This window comes from Tenebrio molitor, chromosome 9, assembly GCF_963966145.1.
Source record: "Tenebrio molitor chromosome 9, icTenMoli1.1, whole genome shotgun sequence".
NCBI lineage: Eukaryota > Metazoa > Arthropoda > Insecta > Coleoptera > Tenebrionidae > Tenebrio > Tenebrio molitor.
In genome coordinates this window covers 12,807,573-12,825,881 of record NC_091054.1, presented here as the reverse complement: position 1 = coordinate 12,825,881, position 18,309 = coordinate 12,807,573, and the positions used below count along the sequence as shown (strand labels likewise).

At 36.8% G+C, this 18,309-nt stretch overlaps 1 protein-coding gene across 1 annotated transcript in view; it reads left to right on the top strand.

Annotated features, from left to right (window-relative positions):
• The first annotated feature begins 320 nt into the window (after positions 1-320).
• LOC138138318 (histone-lysine N-methyltransferase PRDM16-like) overlaps positions 321-18,309 on the top strand; it is a 60,218-nt gene continuing 42,229 nt past the window's right edge. Inside the window, exon 1 of the mRNA XM_069058157.1 lies at positions 321-1,111. The gene's annotated coding sequence lies outside the window, so the exon portion shown is untranslated. The remainder of the gene's footprint in view (positions 1,112-18,309) is intronic.

The window sequence follows — 18,309 nt, the reverse complement described above, 5'->3', positions numbered from 1 at the left end:
TAACAGTGGAAATCGTTTTCGATCGATCGAAAGTACTGCGAGCAATTACAGCGGCCAAGTTTTTATCACGTAATTATCAAGAGTCAAAGGAGATTTTTGTCGTGTAGCGCCGGTAAATCATATAATTATTGTAAATAATTAAAAGCAACAGGAATAGCGAGCGCAGCGCAACAATTCCTGTTGATCGCATTTTCAATAAATAAGATAACAAAACGCGCATAAATAAGCCGGTCGAGTTGACAGTCGATCGCATACACCAGGGCGTGGCCACTTTTACTATCGTTAACGGAGCCGCAGCGGCCGTATCTCCTTTTCAATGGGTTTCGAGCAAGAGAAAAAGTGTCGGCGTGTCCTGACGCGCCGTTAAAGTCTCCCGCAAATCCGGCGCGATCCTGCTGAACGGCGGTCGAACCAGGAACTGGTCGCGGCGACCAGTCCGAGAAACGAAACCTAAACGGTATCAAGTGAGGTCCATCCGCAAAACACTTTCGATCTCGAGACGGCAGAACTAGAGCAATATCTTGTATAAGCCCGCTAGATATCGAGAGCTGCGGACCAGTGCTCCGTCAGACGTCGGTGGGAACGCACGCTCAGCGCTTTTCGCGATCCTGCACACGTGTGTCCCGACCTTTACGATGACAGTAAGGCAGTTGGTGAGGAAGAGAGGGTTCTGTGTCCTGTGCTAGCGTCGAAGTCTCCGAGCGCGGCCGATTTTCGGGGAGATAATTTCACCAGTATTGTGCTAAAGTTCACTTGAACTGGCGGTCAAAGCTTGATAATAAGATTTTAAGTGGTCGAGAGTCGGTGAAAAGTTGGCCGAAAACAACGGAGTCGCAGAACTGAAAAGTGAAACAGTCCTTCGCAGGTGTTCCGAGGCGTGGTGTGTGCAATTTACTTATCGTGACCAACTCGCAGCCGATTGGATTTTTTCATCTGCAATTAAACACAGTGATATCGAGTGGAAAGAACAAAAATGCCAGCGCCGAGCTGACGGACTGATGGTCGGACCATGCGGAAAGAGTCTCAGTGCGACAATTCTTGACTGATCGTGGTGACAGAATTACGACGAAAAACTACACTTCTTCTTCCGACCGCTGCAATCAAAATTAAGGTCAGTATCACAATGTCTTTGCCCAATTCGCTAACCTTCGGCACCTCTTCTCATCTCGCCCAATTAATTTTCACTCTAATTAAAATGCTTGAATCATGATGACACTCGTGGTGTTTCACACGCTGCGTTAATTTTATTCCACTTTGTCGCGTCGTAACTCCTGAAAAGAATCACCTTTCAGCGCTTCTTCATTATTTTCAGATACACTCGTCACTCTAATGACAGAATTATTACACTACTCTATTATCCTCCCGGTGTCATAAATTGCCACGATCGCTCTAACAAGACGTAATAACCACTTAAAGACTTTTTAATTGCGTTTATTGCCGTCGCGGCACTACAATGTATCCATCGAATTTCTTCATTAATTCAATTACCACTTCTAAATCGCTGAACATAAACATTTTTATCGCCCCACATCCTGCACCTGCACCATTTCCACCTGAACACCTGAAAACGCCAATTAATTTTTTCACCCGACTGAAATTATGTTTTACGAGTTTCCTGAAAACAAAATGTCAAACACGCTCTCAAGGTCAGCTGTCAAACAACTGATTCAGCCATTTCCTGAAAGACTCAAATTGATTTTGTGCTGGGTCAGAAGATTAATTTATTTAACAGTTGAGGTCGTTAAGGCAACGATTTGAGGCGGTGTTTAATTTCACACTTTCGGTTAAGGTTAAAGGTTGGCCCCAAGAGCTCAAATAAAGAAATTAAGCGCTGGAAACGCTACTCGGCTCTTTATTTTTTACGATTGCTGAAATGGCCTCAACACCTGTTCTTCTACCAACTGGATTAATTAAGCTGGCATGAATCAGAGCAGAAGATACTAAATGTTCTTTTTCTGTTAATTGCTGAAAGTAGTTGTTTTGGTGTGGCTGGCGGAAAAGTGCGTGGTTCGACGAGCCGTCGACGAGATGGCGCTCCAAACTTCTTCGCGAGTCTTTCAGGCGTTTCAGAAGGAGCGTGGATGTTATGTAAATTGTTATGCGGATCATTTTTACCACAATTAAATTATTTAAGATAAACCACAATTTTGTCACTCTCGATTAAGAAACTCTTGTGATGGTATAATCGCTTTATGCGAAAAATAGATTTTCATAATTCTTGACTGAAAGCTTTGCAAACCCCATTTGCGCCACTCCGAGTCTTCGTAATCTGGGCCACGGAGTCAAGGTCCTCCTCGCCTGGAGTTTCGGGTTTGGGCCGCAAAGTTGCGATTTTCCGCTTCTTGAGCATCGTCCGAGCGATTAGCGTAGAAAGCGAGTATCCTCTAATCAAGTAGGACGATGTCGCGGAGCCGTTTCAGATACGTCCGCCCGCAGTTGAAAAAAATGCATTGCATCGAAAGCCATCAGTCATCATTAGTGGTCTATTCGAAAAGCTGGAACGTTTTGTAACGATTTCAATACCACCGTGCAAATACGGCGAAATTTACATCAAAAGAACACATTTCTCATAGCAATAAAGACGTTACACCATCGTATAGATTCGAGACAATGCGGTTTCTTCATCTGACGGCTCGATCTGATACGGCGACCGTGTGGTCCACCGAAATTCAGGAAGAGGTCCGAGAGCGTGCTATCCTCTCACTTAGTGTTTTGCAAAACCCTTACTCCGCCCAGTCTCAATCCAGGCTGCTCAAAGATTTGACTTGCATCTTGACTTAGCGTTGAAGTCTCCTCGAATTACCCTTATTTACGATTTTTCTCCGCTCAAATATTTTTTCCGGTGCTTGAACAGATTCAGGGAAGCCATTCGGTGCGTCTTGCGTCATTTGATCCAGTCGTCTTTCTTGACGTTGCTTGAGCGAGCTGACGTTCTGACCTAGCATTAAAGTCTCCTCGAATTACCGTTAGTTTCGATTTTTCTCTACCCAAATCTCGTTTCTGGAGCTGACGTTCGCCATTTCGTGCCTTGTGCCTTAATCGGCGTCCATTGCGCCAGTCGGTCCTTCGTGCCGGATAATTTTCGTGTTGTTTTAATCCGGCTTAGGTGTCTCGCACGTTTCAGGCTCTCTATGGCTTGATAGAGCGCGTGTCGGTCTCCCGTTCATTAGAGCCGTCACGTGCGACCTCCGACCTCTGACGTCACGATCTCCAACCCCGGTTACGGCATCCATTCTTTCACCTGCTGGCGCAACGCGTTCTTCTTGCCCCAACGTCGAAATCTGTTAAACGTCGCCGGCACACGACAATGCAGCAATTACGGTTAACCTTAAGCGCCTGCGAACATCTAACCTTGCTCCACAAAACTCTTAAATCCAAGTGTAATATGGCTCGTTAGTGGTATTGTTGGATTAATGTTGCGTTATGTAACAATGGCGGGAAAACGCTGATGGGTCCCGGAGAGATAACAGAAGCAGCGGCTTGTGCAACTGTCCCGTTGTGCGATTGTCTGCGGAGGAGGCCGTATTGTCTTAACGTAATTAAGAGTCGTGATCGCGGTATTAATTTTCGATTATTGCGATGATTCGTGATTTTCAGTGTTCAGGGTCGTATTTAAATTTTTGTTGCCCGAAGGCAGGAAAGCAATTTGCCGCGATTCGACTGAGGATCGCTACCAGATCGACAGGGGCGTAACTGGCTGCATTCAAGGCTTCCACGGCAGCCCACGCCTAGGGGATTTCTACGTATTTTCCTCACCTAAGGGTGTCTTGACTCACCACACTTTCTAATTAATCGAGATGCGCCTAATTATGAAACTGGTAGAAAGCTCGGATGCATTACCATGATTTACGAATTTCGCGGCGAAGAGTTTAATTGAAATTCGGCGTTATTTCGACAACAGGATGGAATTATTCGCGAAAGTGGTCAGATGGACCTCCGATAGAAGACTGGTTTCCAGCACTGATGCTATCGAATCGGTCGGTGTTGACAAAATTGGACACATTTGTGAGAGCGACGTGTGGGCACCTGATGATAAGAGGAATGAGCAAACGATAAAATGATAAAAATAATGAATTAAAAAAGAAAATGTCCGACTTGAGAAGTGAAAGAATGACATTTCCAGAGATGAATAAGCTGATTATTTTTCACAAAAAAATTCAACGACAGTAAATTAACAATAAGATGGCGTTCAATCTTTTCGACGTTTCTTAAGTCACAATGGTTTTTAAATCATTAATAAAACACCTACACGCTTTAATTAAAATGATATAACAATTTTTTGTTTTTCATAACAAAGTGATGCTGTAATAAATTTGCCGATTGCAAATTCCATCTAAAAACAGCGTTAGAATATTTCTATTGTGAAAACAAATTATTAAGTATTTCACTCTGGTTTTTTTAACACTAGTGTTAATAAATAAATTATACAACGTTTAAATTTTTGCCAGTTTCTAATTAGTTTGATACACTTGCATTTAAGAATTTGAATAAATCAGTGTTGAGAAAACACTTAGTTGGAATAAAATTTAAAAAAAATTAAAATAAAAAATAAAAGTTCAAATTAAAGTTTTGAATTATTATTTAAGCTTAATACACAAAAATACATAATATTTTAAAAAGCTAAAATTCCAGCAACGGCCGCGAAATTGGATTTCGCGGCCTGTTTTGGGTACGCGAAGTACTCGTTTCGCGTACGGTTGCACAAAAAATATTAAGTAGATTAAAGTTAATTAATTAAGATTATCTTGGCGGTTGATTTCAAAAAGCAATCAATTTTAAATGCACTCGTTTTTCTTTATTTTTACAGCAAAGCAAAGTGAATATGTTTTTTACAACCTTTAAAATAAATTTTTAGAAGATAATAGCCTTGATAAGGCTATTATGAAAGTTGTTTCATGCATTTTTTCTAGTTACGTTATCATCAAATTAAGAATGTTTAATGCAAAACTCTTTGTGAATGCATATTAAGATTTTTTTATAGTCCTAAATAAAAATTCAAGGCAAATATTTAAATCTTTTGGTGATTTAGCACAAAAATATTTATTTGACAGTTTAATTTTTTTGTTTTAATTTCTCTCTTGTAATTAGCTAGAAATACAGTCCTTAACAATCCTTCGATTGATTTTTACTCCCAATAAGGATATGAACGCAAATGCAAATTAATAAGCCTCGTGCAATCATTGTACTTTTCCTTCCTACTGGATTTTTTGCTATTCACGCAAGTTTCTTTGTTTTATTGTCTTCTTATTTATCGATCGCTTGACCACAGAAAAGCTGAAGTAAAAGTGTTGAAAAACGAAATGAACGAATATCGTGAATTTCCACAGTTTCTACATAAATTAAGATTTCCATTTTGCAAACGTCCTACCATTGCGCACCAGATCGTATCAGTTGAGATGCGTGAAGTGGACAAAATTCTTTGGCGTGTGCGATTGCCTCATCCGCTGTTTCTGCATTTTTCCATTTATCTCGTGTATAATTACACGAAATTTTTACGATATCATTTAGTATGCTAACATGTCCATTATATCCTGTGGGAATATGAAAAGTGAATTACTTAATCGTACATGAGAAGTAGACTGTCGTCTGCCATTGTGCTTCTTTGTTGGTAGACAAAAGGACTCGCAATTTCATTTTTACAACGATGCCATTATCTCGAAAATTCGGGTCAAAATTCGAACAGTTTCGAGCGATTCGATCCGCCTTAGAGGAACAAAGCGACATCCGTCTCGCCGTTTTTCACGACACACTGAAAACTTTCGCTAAACGGATCGCGAATAGCCGCGATAGGCAATTTTTGACGGTAAACACGACATGTCAACACGTAATTATTTAGAAAGTGTAACAGGTCCGGATTATCCGCTCGGCAAAACGTTTTGTCACAGGTCTTAAGGTTCACGATTTTTTTCGACCGTCGGTAGCGAAAGTACCGATTCGTTGTTTATTAATTAATCGATCAGTTTATTAGTTCATAAAATGATAAAATCTACGAGAAAGTCCCCGCATGCCTAAACTGGAGGAATTCGACGGACGCGAACCCCGATCACGATTTATTTATTGTCGATTCTAATCCGAGCCGAAATTCGGCCGTTGCGAAATGGTAGCGTTAATTAATTTCATTGAGCTTACAACAATCGTGTCAAGGATCGCTGTTGTTTAGTTTTCGAAAGCTTGGGCCGAAAGCGAGTCTGATCCGAGACAAACCGGTCGAGCTTAAGTGACCTGAAAGGAAGAGGATTTTTCAGCATAAATTACTGTTAGCTGAACTGATTAAAATAACTGGTGGAGAGTGACAATGTTGCAGATGCAAAAACTCAACCCATTTAATTTATCTCTCGTGCTTCTACAAATCACAGCCAACTGGATTTAATACAAGAAAATATTCTGACTATTTTCACTGATTTAATTAGTTTTTATTTTTTATGCTAGGAGCGCCTCATTGTCTATAATTATATGTTTTCTCAACTCATTTAATTAATTTGTGTTCTATTTATTTATATTTGTAATTTATGTTTTTAATTTTAATGTACACCCATTTTTTTATTTATTCATTAACACCACTAAATCTTATAATCGAGCTCAGTTTTAATTTAAGTGAAGATTTTTTTTATTGTTGAATTGTATTGCATTAGACGATACAAGGACAAGTTTCAAAAGGTGTAATTAAATTGAAAAGATGACGTTACACTTTGATTTAAAAAAAAAATAATGTTAGAGGTTTTTAATAACATTGTACCTGATACGCATACTCACTCATATTTTTTACAATAATTATTATCAGTTATGTTTTTCTAAGTTTGAGGTTATAAATAGCATCAATGTTTAGTGCATTGTTGTTCCATTTTTTTTGTCCTCCTTGTTATATTTTTCGTTTCATTCACTCTTCGATACTACCCACTTCATTCCTTCCATTAGCATTTTTCAATTTGTGCTTATCTTAAGTTATGATTAGTACACACAGTATAGTATTAAGGAGTTATGAAAAGTCAATTCTGAAATGTTACACAAGCGAGTGTCCTTGATCGTAGTTCTTATTTAATAGAACAACGCCCAAGACGTGAAAGAATCCGATTGTGATTTTATCCATCGCATTATCACGACACATAGTGTACCAAAAATCGAGGTTAATTAGGTCCATGTATGTACACACTTGGGCCATCTCCATCTATAATGGACTCGGAATGAGTAAGCAGAATCGGCTCATCTCAGGTCTCCGCCTTTAAAAATTTTTACTCGAATCCCAAGATTATGCACTTCATTAAAACGATATCCAATTAAAACGGATTTATAGAGGAAGTCATAAACGACAATCGAATAAACAAACATAAAACAAGTGGAAAAGCGTCTAATTTGCTCGAACTAACAGAACCAGTGACAAAATCAATTTAGTCATCGTTACGTCTGTCACAGTAATTAGCTGATGACGAAAATTGTGTCACAAACTTCTTCTAATAATAATTAGCCTCCGATGGGAACCCGGCGAGCTTTTCCCCAACGGTTCTTTTCGCCGGAATTGAGCGACTAAAATGCTAAATAGATGCGCCTCCACCTACTCGCTATTCTGTTGGAACAGCCATGAATCATGTTCAGATGGAACATTAAACGGACATAAAAAACAAATTTGTTTAAATAAATATTTGCAATCGAGACTCGGATTACAACAAAGGACGCTGGTTTTTAATCGGCGCGATTAATCACCCAATCTGATTATATACGGGGTGGTCTGTTGGCTGACGGCCGTGACAGCGACGTTTGTTTGGTTAAGTGGGTCGATTTTCGCATTGGCAAAAACGCAAAGTTCAAGAAGAGGTGACAAAACCGCATTCAATTGTGAAAGGTTTATGTCATTTATTAATGTAACAATTTTGTTTAATGTTGTGTACGATTTATATCGTGTAAGTGCTCCTAGCTTAACGATGCAAATAAATTGAGGTAAACGTCATCTGGACCATGACTTTAATAATGTCGAGAGGTGATTCACGAAACTGGACAAAAATATTTAAAGGATTTACCAAGAAAGGTGTTGATTGGGATGTTTTTAGATAGCACCAGACAAGGTCCTATAAACAATAGGTACAACATTTTTGTTAATAAAGTCTCTTTCAATAAAAATTGTAACATATCTTATTTACTTTGACGGATAATGTAATTATACTGTAAGTAGGCTTAGAAAATTCCATCACTGCTGGTTGCATAAGTGCAACACACTCAAATGTTTGTTGTGTTTTCACTGAATTATAATAAATGTATTATGCAATAAATGTAGTGTAGTTAAAATATAAAATACACAAGATTTACGGGATGATGAATAGTTTAACAAATATAAGAATTAATACATTCGGTAAATAGATTGAAAAAGTTGCGTTATTCAAATTTTTTAAATTTCTTTAAGAGTGAAAACATTGAATTAATGTTGTCTTCAATTTTAGCTAAAGTACATTCCATGTTAAACCTATTAAATTTCTGCAGTTTATTAGATAAACAGTAATTCGCTTTCTTTCTTGCAATCTATCAGTAACTCGTGATAAATAGAGATGACAATATTTAAGACATAAATACCACCTAATATTATTACTACTTTAGTACTAAATATCTCCGAAATGTTTTCGATTTTTTTTTATAATTTCAGATTAAATAGATTTATGACAAGTTATTCATATACTGGTGTACAATCAGAAGCTTTTGTGAACCGTTGTCGCTCCTCCAATTTACCAGAAAGAATAACCTTCTAACCACTGCTACATTTACACCTGAACCTGATTGCAGCAGCTTGTGAACTTTTTTCGCGTGCTTTTAATCGAAAATATTTGTCGTTTTCATTCACCTATTCCCTTTCTTAAAAAACGATCGATCATTCCTTTTAATAATAATTTCGAAATAGTGTGAAACTAGAAAATAGAGTATGGTCTCATTCTCTACCAGTTTGTTTTGTTGTCAAATATATTTCAGACAAAGACATGAAGAAAAATATTCACAGGCTGCTGCGATAAGATTCTTTATTGATCTCAATATACAGGGTGTATCTGAAGTTCTTAATAATTATTTTAGAAAATATAAAAATATAAAAAATTTCGTCGTTTTTTAAATAAGAGAACAACCCACGCAAATTTTATAGTCTTAGAATTTTTGTATGAAATTTTTAACTCTGTTAGACGAACATGGGGAATGGAGTAGAATACTTTCAACATTTTTAAGCTCAATTTGCAGAAATTCTATATTTTGAGAATTGTTTTTTTTTTTGACATAACACCTTTTCTTCTAGCCAAATCAGAACGAATTTCGTCTATAATTCCGTTAACTCGGCGCTAACTAATAGCAGTAATAGTAGATAGATAAGAATCAAGTGATAAATAATTGATATATGAAAAAAGATTGTGCCAGAAAAGTCCCTTTTAGTTCCATTACGTACACATAAAGAGTGTTTTTTAAAATTTGACGTCGAAGTTGGCGTTGAAGAGTCGATTGTGAATAAATCACTCGTCTTAAAAGCACTGATTTTTCAAATTGCAGATTAAAAACACAAACAACGCAAAAAGTGAGGTTAGATTTAAACAGCTGATCAACCACTCGTCGTAAAAAACATTGATTTTATGGATTTTTCAAACTACATATTAAAAACATGCAAAAAGTGAGGTTAGATTTAAACAGTTGATCAGTGTTGTAATCCAGTGGTGCGTTCACAATCGACTCTTCAGCACGAACTTCGACGCCAAATTTTAAAAAACTCCCGTTACAATATGTTTATTTAGACGCCTCGAAAACTAAGCTTTAATAGAAATCTGACTGATTTTTTCGTCAGAGCATTAAAACTGTATCTTTCAAAATTGTGCCAATTTTCCGATAGATTTTATTTCAAATTCGGACGAAACTGTAATGTTGCAAGAAATCAATCTACAACACTCAGCACTTCTATTTTTTCAAATCGGCACGAGCCAATTTGTGAAGGGTATTTAAAATTTTTCAGAAGAGAAATTAAAATTCAGATTCTGATTGAAAATAACCACGAGAGCTTTTGCGAAAGTATTCCTCTTGGTTTCCAGTACGGCTATATGAACCCTAGATTGTACAAATAACAACGGTACAATTAGATACAGACACGATTTTGAATGTCTTCTTTGTATATCTTATCTTGTATGTAGTTACTTACTTACTTCTTATCCATGATTAAAGATCTTCCAGAGCGAAAGACCTCTTTGTGGTTGAAATCAATAGATTTAAATTTTACAAATCACTTTTTGGTAGTTGACTGAACCATAAATACGATTTGGTATTTCCCTCTTTTAAAAAGCATTTTACAGAAAGAATGAACCTTCTTTTCGTCAGTTCGTTTAAATCCTAACATTATTAAGTTATTCTAGATTATCTTTTGACCAAAAAGCTCACTAACTACTAGTTTTTAATTCACATCTGTGGTGTTGCAAAGTCTTGGTTTCAGAAATGAGTACCTGTTGGTCGTGGGAAGTTTTCAAAAAATCACTTGGTATGATATTTTTTGCCAAAGGAATTTGTAACCAATCGATTAAACTGGAAAAGCAATTGTACCGCGTTCAGATCTGTCCGTCAACTTTTAAATTTTAAATGCCAACACGCACCTGAACCCGTGTACCTTTTGTGTTCGTTTTGGTTCGTTTTGTTGGCGCAATTTATGCAAACAAACGTAAACATCTCCACGCAGCATAGTTCGTCCAATTTGGCTCGGAATTACGAACACAGCTCAGATATGTGGATACCATGTAGAACATGTTCGTGCAGGAAGATGTATTGCAGTGCTAGATATTAGCGGTGTATAATCCTGCCCAGGATATAAATACTCGGACTACGCGTTCTTTCATTTATCTAGATCTAGTAACCTATGACCCACGTACACCTGTACCTATTTATTACGTAAGTGCACGTTGGCGCAAGAGGAATTTCGCCGGCGACAGATAGGTGTCGCTGATTCGCAGAAACAGAAATCCTGCCAGTGATTTGAATATAATCGCCGATTATCATATGTCAAGTGTTTCGGACGTGTTGTGGGTGTCTTCCTCATCCATTGTGTTGAGTTCGGGCCGAATATTTACCTCTTGTCTAGTCATACCATGTCCTTTCTCAAAATCGTCTAACTGTAAATCCTCGGATGAAGGAAGCAGTGATGGTGATAATTGTTGTCGTGAAATTAATTTTTTCTGCTGTGGAATTTCTTAATTACGTTCCACATAGCTGTGTGTACTTGCAGAGTGGGCAAAAAATTTCGTCTTACTTGATAAATCCCAATTAGAGCACCTGTACACCGGTGATAGAGTGTTTTACGGCCTAGACTTAATAGAATGTAATAGGCTGGGAGTTTTCATGTGTTATGGACGTCATTACGTGTTTGACGTTGAGTAAACGCCGAGGATTTATGAAATTTATCTTGTGATAAAAGTGACAATAATATCGCGCTCGTAAACGTTTTACGGTCATTGTTACAGCCGTAAACTTAATAGTCTTCTAAAATGTTGCACTATTCGAGAAAATCATGGCAGGATACAGCCTGTTTGAGTGGACGTTTATTTTGAAAATAATAGTTCCTTCTAGGACTGATACTGAATCTTCAGCGTTTACGAAGCGAGATGTTCAGTGTTTTAGTGCTTTACGGCTCGGGTTTATGTTCGAAAGGAGAAGTCAAGGAAAAGGGCGATTGCGCCGTAAAAGCCAGGAAAGCTCAAACAAAAATAAGTGGAGAATGAGCAGTAATAATAGTGCTCTATCGAGTATGTAGCGGTGTAGTGAACTCGTCTCGCTTATTTTTATTTCGTCAATTTTAATCCACCTCTTATGTTATGTCTTACGTTTATGTTGCAGTCCTAAACGTCAGAAAATAAATCATTTGAAGTATTGTCTTCTGTAATTTTCGCAGTCAACAAAGCTAAAAAATAATTTTCAAATTCACCTAAATTATTCAGTTGCATTCTATACCGGTACCTGCAAGGATTAGAGCAAGCCTGTGGCTTCCAACTGTGAACGGCGTTACTAGTCATAAATCATGTTTCGTCGTAAGTACGTTTGGTTGCCTATTTTCACATGCATTTTTTGTAAATATCAAAAAAAACTATGACAGTTAAGAGAAAAAGAAAAAGTCACGAACCTCCGTATTTTAATTGTCTATCAAATGAGTGTTACCTCGAAAAAATATTCCACTGTAAAAAAAATAATAAAAAAAAGATGTTTCGTTTTTATTTAATTACTAGCTTTTACCCGCGGCTTCGCCCGCAAATTTCAGAATGTTTTAAAATTATGTTTCTACTTTCAAATATTGTGATAAACGCAGTAATTTCAATATGAAGTTTGTCTTTTTACGAAGAATAATTAAAACTTTACTGTAGACTACTTTTTTCTTCGACTATATAAACAAAAAGGTCAATACGATAAGAAACTAACACTATGATCACTTACCAATTTATGAAAATACACCAACATAACACTTTTCTTTTCAGTTGTAACCTTATTTAGATCCTCCTATTGTTTGATTGTCTCGTTTGATTTCAGATAGGTACCTGCCTTTTGATTTTTCCGGTATTAAGCTATTTGAAGCTTGTTCTGCTTCATTTAAGACATCTTCCGGTAAAACACAATCATTCAAACACATTTTGCGAAATTGCTACTTTTATAAACAACCAAATGTAACTATGACACCTGAACATATCATGCAAACGCGATTTCCAACTCAAAAAAACTGTTTTTGTGCTTAACAGGCTTAAAAATGATAATAGGGGTTGCTTTTTGTTTGTGTCAAGCGGCGAAGGTGACGATATACTCAGAGGATGAAATAGGGGTGAAGCGGTGAAGGTGAGGGTATTTCCAACTCGAAAAAACTGTCTTTTTTTCTTAACAGGGTTAAAAATGGTAGTAGGGGTTGGTTTTTGTAAAATTTAAGTAGACAGTAATTTTCTTCTTGTTTTGAAGATCAAGTGTACAAAATTTCATCAAGATCGGAGTAAAACTGTAGATTTGCATACAAAATATACAAACAAACAGACATTCAGTTTTATATACATATATAGATAAATGAATTATTATACTTATTACTTATTAAAAAATAATAAGTCACCGACCTCCGTTTAAGTGCCTACTAACCAACCAAAAGACAAGCACTACTTTAAACTTTTCATTGCAAGGTTTTTTTTGTGAAAACTTTATTAAAAATTAAAAAAAATGATGTTTTTAGATTTAGACATGTTATTATTATCTAAGCCGCCAAATTGCTTTTATTTTTCTTTAATAACACCTTTTTCAGTCTTTTTTTTTCGAAATCCAAACGTGAATTTTATTGTTCTACAAGAATGTATGTTGTCAAATTCCAAACAAGAAAACTTAGATTTTTGGATTTGTTTTTAGTTTCGTTTCTATTTCCAATTAAGAATTAATTTCTGCATTCCAGTCTAATGAAAACTGTACTTAATGATCGTTACGCTTTTTCCAATAACAATTATCTTTTTTTAAGCGACATCTTTACGTCGTGATTAAAATTTCTCCGTCGCCGACAGGTTGCTTTATTTTCGAGTTCCCTTTCTCGAGTAAGGGAGTCTCCAAAAAAACGACAAATCTCGACCGTTTTCTCTTTTCTCTTCAGGATACTCTAACGCTGTGACTAATCGAATAACAGTTCACGTCAAACGAGGAAAGAAAAAACCGTCGACTTCCTTTTTCCACTGCCGATTTTTTCCAGCGGTGACATGTGCCAAACGCTCCTTCCTACTTTTCTACCTAGAACAATAAAAATCCCAGATCTGTCATCTGGCATTCGAAAACGAGTCCTCGCTCCGAAAAATTTAGATAAAACTCGTCGTAGGAGGCTCGGATTTATTTTTACGAGCAAATCTCGCATTACACACGGCCAACTTTGATCACGAGATTAAAACGAGGCGATCCGGTGAAATTTATACGGCCGTTGTGTCGACCACATTACGACTGTTTTAAGGATGCTGCGATACGTTACGTATTTTAGACGCCACGGCGGCTAATAGCTCTTCACCTAATAAGTGTCAGAGTGGCCGCTTTTTACATCGGTTAAAGGTGGATTTACATATGCCACACAGGGAGCCTTACGCTGCTATTAGGATTAATTAGGGAAGTAAGAGAGGCGATTACCATTAGTTAGAGGAGTCTAACGAGGTGATTAAGCGGTGATACCAACCTAATTAAGTGCCGTTATTGCCGACGTGGCGACAACCCTGCAACTGCTAAGGCTGTACACGGTATCCGGACTAAATCCACCGAGACAACAATCACAGCTTTTTATTGGTTCAATACACACCAACTTCAAGTCATTGTAACGTTTCATGGGGACATTCAATCAAAACCGTAATTTTACGTACGCACAAGCGGACCTGAAGTAACTTTTTTTCGGACGCTGACCGATAATTGTCCTGTCACCGTAAATTATGTAAATAAGTAATTGTATTGGAAATAGTAAATTTCTAGTTTTGTTGGCAAGCTGATAACAAATACATACTATAAACAAAATTGTTAATATTCATTAATAAATTTATGAATTTGAAAAAGATATGTATAAGTATACAAAATCAATTTGTAATTTTTCTCTCTGGCAAAAAGTGCCTTTTGTCCTCGCCTGTTTTCAAGCCTCGGCTGCGCCTCGGCCAGAAAACTCTTACTCGGACGAAAAAGATGCACTTTTTGCCCTTGATGCTTGATACACAAATAACTATTGTTGACAACTGAAAGAAAAATGTTCACTGACGCATAAATAAAATATTTTTTCCGAGATTCTGAAATGGTGTCAAGATAATTACATATTTCAGTAAATTACCAACCACAAATAATTCAATGGACAATTTTTCCAAATTTTGAATACGTTAAGGTGTGTTATTAACAAGCAAATTGCCCACATTCTGTAATTATTGCTGTGACTCTAACGGTAATTGCAGAAGTGTAACAGTAATTATAAAATTACTTCTATAATTATAGAATTACTGTCATAATCGTGAGATTAGTAAAATTAATTGTTTATTCAATGATGTTATAATTACTATAGAAAGTGTTTATGGTAAGTTTTGTAATTTTTCGTAGATAACGCTTTGTAATTTAATGAAAATGCATTCACGTTATTTCGGCATAATGGGAGGCCATAGAAATTTTGAATTTAAGTTGGTAATAAAGCTTGTCTGTTGAATTAGGTTATGTTTTTGTAAGTTTGAGGTTATAAATAGCGTCAATGTCTAGTAGTGCATTGTTGTCAGTTTTACTAGTTTGCGATAGAAGAACACTCAGACATCACGTCCGCATGTCAGGCACTTTAGTGTGTCCAGTGTGTCCAACGTTAAAAAAATGAATCATGACCTCCCATTATACCAAAACAACGTGAACGGTGTTTATGTTCTATAGGCGTCAAATCCGGAGAGCTAATTGGTCATGACAATAAACTAAATAGAAATTGTTGCAGTTTTTATCACAGAAAAAAAAGTTGAATAGAGAATGATTGAACCTTATGAAAAATCAATAATAGTAATAATGACAAAGAAGCATGACCTTTTCCTATTCTGTCAAACAAATTGTTGTCCATTGGTTAAGCATGACGATAAGGATTTCATCATTTGGTCAGAAAAATCAAAAGAAAGTAATTTATGGAAAATAACAGAATGATGAAATTGTTGAAACATTTGTGGAAAGTCACTAGGATTGATTTATTGGGCATCATCTAGAGCTTTTGATGAGATACTTGGACATTAATATTGGCAAAAAGAGCAGAGCATAATTTGAGATAATTAACTGTTACGAATCAGAAACTGGTTCATTAATTCATAAATTTATCACCTAAAAAAGTAAAAAGTTGGTTGTTTTGAGATGTGACGAGTATCTCGAAATTGTGAAGGAAATGTTTCGACGTAACCGTCTAGAAATTGTTGAACTGTTATTTTTCTTGCATACTCTACCACATGTTTATTTGGAACGACAATTGACAATGGAGTGTAGGACGACCTCGCCGGTCACATCTTTATTAATAAAATCGATTCGGGTTTATTTTGGTTGCGTCACAGCACTTCCGTCAAAAATTCCTGTGAAGGTGTCCGACAGGTTCTGTAAGCTTTTCAATTTCTAGAGTATTTTTCTGAGGTACATATTTACATAAACCGACAGACCGAAAAAATCACCATAATCTCTAACCTGCAGATTAATGACGGCCGTAAACCATCAGAATTTATCAAGTCAAAGCTGTAATCATCAGATATTATAACGCCGCTAATGAAAACGACTGCAACATGGACATATTTAGTGTAACACGCCATGTTATTACCGGCAATTCGAGCGCTTTACGGTCTTTGCTCAATTAATTCGATTCGGTCGTAACACTGTGAAAAATTCGAAATTCGTAATTAGATGCGGAGAGACAAGAGCCGCTCGAAAAAAATAAACGTATAAAATCCGTGTCTTCTTTACGGTAGTTGCATACAAATTGTTCTCTCCGTGCCGATGTAATAAAATACGGACATGTTATCTTGCATATATTAACATCAAAGTCGCTTCAGATACGGAGATATGCAGCTGTCATCTGCAATTAAATAGCGGCCGCGAGTGACTGACATATTAAGCGATTTTCTTACGCAGGAAACTAGTGACAAAGTCGATGGGCGTAATTGAAGTTCACTGAACTGACAGCAGAGGCCTCGCAGGGATGACAGCAGCGGGCGCCCCAAGGGCCCGCTCTGGACTCGTTCCTATCAACAAACATCTGACAATGCTGTTGACTTCAGCTTGCTTCAAGTGTGGGGCGATTCAGGTGTATTAAATAGCAGAAGAAATAATCCCCAGCCATTTGCAGTTCCTCAAGGTTCTGTTTCCGAACCTATTCTATTGTAGAAATTCGTATTCTAGAACTTTTTTTTATAGAATAAGCAAGTTCTCAAGCTGCAAAATCCCACAACACGTTGTAACTAGTGTTATTTTTACCTTTAGTTGCTCAGAAGAGAATTTTTTGGATCCGAGATTTTTAAGAAGTGAAGTAGAAACGTTAGAAACTTGGTGTAATGTTAAAATATAATTGCACAAGTGAATTACCTCACGGTGTAGATGTCGAAGGAGTCAAGTATGAAAAGCGCATTTTTAAATATCATTTCAACTTTCCTTACTCCAATAAAAGAAGTTAATGCCGGTCTGTGGCACATTATGCAACGCCATAACAATAAAATGTGTACGGAACGAGAAATTAATAAATTAAAATGGGAAAAAATAACGAAGGTGTCGCAAGAGCGTCCTTAACATGTCATTTGTATGTATGTTGTTTGAATTTAACACGTCCAGTCCAATAAATCCATTATAAAGAGACATCTTTATAAGAGTGAACTAACGAATTTGATGTAGGTAGTCGAAATAATTTCATTCGGACGGAATAGTACAAGAGATTAAAGTTTTTTATTTGATGGCTTCGGAACATTTTATATCACCGGAATGGTTTCGTCTAGTCGACGATATTGGTAGTCCCCAATTATCATAATAATCAGCTCCTCGCTTGATCTTATTGAGACATCATGTGAGATCTTTTCACCGCTAATAATACGCTACCAACGGGAAAAACGTGTCCGGAGATGAAGACATAATCGTCGTTTTTTCGATATTTTATTTAGATAACAAAGCTGGAATTTTTCTTTAGGTCAGTGACGAAATCGCCTTAACAGGTTCAAATGTCGAACATAATAGCGAAACGCCAACTTAAGTAAAATAAGGTAAAGTTACATAAAACATCGCCATAAAACAGAAAAGAACAAACAGCTCATGTTGATCAGTGCAATAAATAAGTGCCTCTTGATATTAATATGACCCTAATAAAATTAACATAAAAATTGAGCGCTGTTAATGACCGCACCCACGAGACCGCGCTCCCATTGGCGGAATTTCGCGGCATTTTTGACATTTGACCGGGCTGCATCCGCAGAACAATCGCGCATACAAATTGCATTAATTACAACAATTGAGTGAATGTCATCGGAGATGTAAATGTGCGTCTCGTATCGAGTAGGCCATGACGAGGTTAGGGCTGAATCACACCTAGTATTGTTATTAAATAAGAATAATAACATATTATATGTTAATGTAATCCATACGCCGTTTGAAATGTGACATCCTAGACTGTTTAAATTAACATTTGATTTAGGCGTCGACGCTGTTATGGGCTGAACGAAAATCATTGTTCATATGATAATCAGAGGTTATGTAATTTCGGATTTTTACGGTGATCCCGAGCGGCGAAAAAATCACGAGGTGTCAAAAGTAAAAATCGAAAAGCGTCTCTTAGATCATCGGCTTAAAGTGCAGAGAAAAAGTCCCGCCAAG